This window comes from Condylura cristata, unplaced genomic scaffold (assembly GCF_000260355.1).
Source record: "Condylura cristata isolate star-nosed mole 26May11 unplaced genomic scaffold, ConCri1.0 scaffold00001, whole genome shotgun sequence".
In the NCBI taxonomy this organism is placed as follows: Eukaryota; Metazoa; Chordata; class Mammalia; order Eulipotyphla; family Talpidae; genus Condylura; species Condylura cristata.
The window spans coordinates 58,472,583-58,475,587 of NW_004567102.1; positions in this window are offsets into that span (position 1 = coordinate 58,472,583).

Below are 3,005 nucleotides of genomic sequence, written 5' to 3' on the forward strand. Positions count from 1 at the left end.
GGAAATTTGTATGGTCCTTTTGCTAGCAAAGAGTTCTGCCTATCCTCAAAGCCACACAATTTTCAACTGTTTTCCTTTCAGAATGTAAGGTTTTATGTTTAGGTCTACGATCCATTGAACTAACTTTTTGTATGTGGCGAGAATTGTGGACTAGAGGTAGCTTTTGCTTATGGTTATCTAGCACCATTTGTTGAATAGGCTTCGTACTTGTCAAAGAAAAGTTGTCCTTCTGTGTGTGGGTCTGTGACTTCATTTTCTGTTCTCAGATAATCAGTCTTAATTTCAGATAGTGTTTGAACTCCAATTTTGTCCTTTCACGTTTATGTAGGCGCTTCTATTTCCATATGAACTTTAAACCAGCTTTTTACTTTCTGTTAAAAAAAAACAACCTGAAATTCTTACTAAGGTTGCATAGAATCTCTCCCTCAAGTGAGAAAAATTTACGTGTTAATAATGTTGGCCATGACTTTGAACAAAGTAAATCTAGCTACTGATTTAAGTGTTAAAAATTAGTTTTAACAGTGTTTTGCTCTTTTGTCAGATCTCAGATTTAGCTCTCATAATATATGGGAGCGCAGGAGCAGATTTTTTCCAGTTTTATTGATAAATAATAGACATATATCACTGATCAAGGTATATTGCGTTATGGTTTGATTGAGGTATATCGTGAGTACGCACTAACCTAGCATTCACCTTCTCATGTAAATACAATGAGAAGGAAACAAAAAAGGAAGTTTTCTCCTTGTGTTGAGAATTCAGGTTATCTTTCAACAGCTTTCCTATATATCATTCAACAGCCTTAGTTGCCATTCTTACTACTTATTACCTAAGTTTGTACTTTTCATTACCTCATCTTTCAGTTCCCCTCTCATCCTGTTCTCACTCCCTCTAATTACAAGTCTAATCTCTATGCTGTAAGTTTGATTTTTTATAAGTGAGATCATACAGCATTTATTATTCTCTAGTTTATTTCTCTTAGTATAATGCCTCAAAGTTCATCTATGTTGTTACAAATTGTACAATTTCTTCTTATGACTGAATAATATTCCTCTGTATGTGTGTACCACAACTTCTCTATAAATTCATCCACTGAGGACTCAGGTTTCTGTAAATGCTGCTGTGGAAGTGGAAGTGGATGTAGTTATCTTTTGATGGTTTTTTATTTTGGGGGGGTATAATCCTAAAAGTGGAATGCTGTTTCATATATAAGGTAGCTGTTTAATTTTTCCAAGTATCCTCCATACTGTTTTCCCGTGACTATACCAATTTAGGATTTCAACTATAGTATATAAGGTTTTTTTCTCCTCACCTATGCATCTGTTCTCTCTCTAGTCTTTTGTCTCACTGTGATTTTCACTTGAATTTCCCAAATGACTAATGAAGGAGTTAGCACATCTTTTCATGTACTTGTTGGACTTATTTTTCAATTGTGTTACCCTCCACTGTTATTATCATTAGACTTCCCTTTTTTCTCCCTGATAATTCAGAGAGCCCCATCTTTCCTAATCTTAACAATTTACTTACTATCAAAACTAACATTGGCACAATACCATTAACTACAAGTTTTACTGAGCTTTCGTCACCCCACCCCATCCCAACCACTTGTTGGACTTATTTTAGTATCTTTTGAAAGAAGTATCTATTCAGTTCGCTTGCCCATTTTCCATTGGAATATGTTTTGTTGCTACTGAGTTGTATGTATTCATCCAGTTTGGATATTAAACCTTTATTAGATATATGTTTTGCAAATATTTGTCCCATCCTACAGCTTTTCTTTTCACTTTGTTGATATTTTGCTGTGCAAAAACTTTTTAGTATTATGTAGTCTGATTATGTTTTTTATTTTATTCTTTAATGCTTTAGGTGTCTTTTCTAAAAAATCACTATCATACTCATGTATGTAAGATGCCTTATTCCTGTGTTTTCTCACAGGTAAATCATGGTTTCAGGTCTTACTTTTTTTTTTTCAAGATTTATTTATTTATTCGTACAGAACTGGGGTACAGGCCAGAGAGAATTCACCAGAGACAGAGCAGGGAGCAGAACAGGCAGATCGACGAAGGACACCGCTGAGGGGAGCAGCAGGTCTGCGGCGCCATGTGGACTCCTCGGGGCAAGCGGGGATGGAACTCATGCGGAAGTGGCTTAAGCTTCTTTGTGCTGTGCTTTTAACCCGCTGCGCCACCAGGGAGGGCCCTCTTACATTTATTTAAACCTTACTTTTATTTATTTTTAAAAGATTTATTTATGTATACAAGAATTGTGGTATAGGCCAGAAGTGCAGAATGGGGCGAGAACAGGCAGATGTACTGAAATGTATTGCTGAGGGGAACAGCTGGAGAGGCAGGAGAGGTCTGCTGTGCCATGTGGATTAGCTCCCTAGCACGGGATCAAACTCATGCTGGCAGTGCCTGGCAATGGCTTCATGACACTGACACATTAACCCCTATGGCACCAGAGAGGCCCTTATTTAAGTCTTTAATTCACTTTATGTTAATTGTGAATGCTGTGTGATCAGGGTCCAGTTTTATTCTGTTGTGCTAATATCCATTTATCCTAGCACCATTTATTGAAGAGACTGCCATACCCACGGAGTTCAGGCACACTTCAGAGCTGGCATTCCTGACTATAACTCAGATGCACACCCTTCCCAAGGTGATCAAGCTTTCTGCTCTTGATTTGAAAGGCAACTCAACTCGTAGGGGTGGGCTCCTATAACTGATCAATTGGGCAGTTCTGTATAGGAACGCATACTGCAGGTAACAAAAATGGTGGCCAAGCAGGACGCTTAGGATGAGCAGATCCACAAGCATACAGTATCACTGTGCAGAAAAAGAATTCTCTTCACCCCAGATTCAAAATCAGAGTGTTTGGGAAAAACTTCAACTTAGAAACTTACTAGGTAAATAGTTTAAGATATGGTGCTAATCAAAGCACAGATTTTTTTTTAAGATTTATTTATTTATTCATATGGAAGTGGGGTACAGGCCAGAGATGCGGAGGGT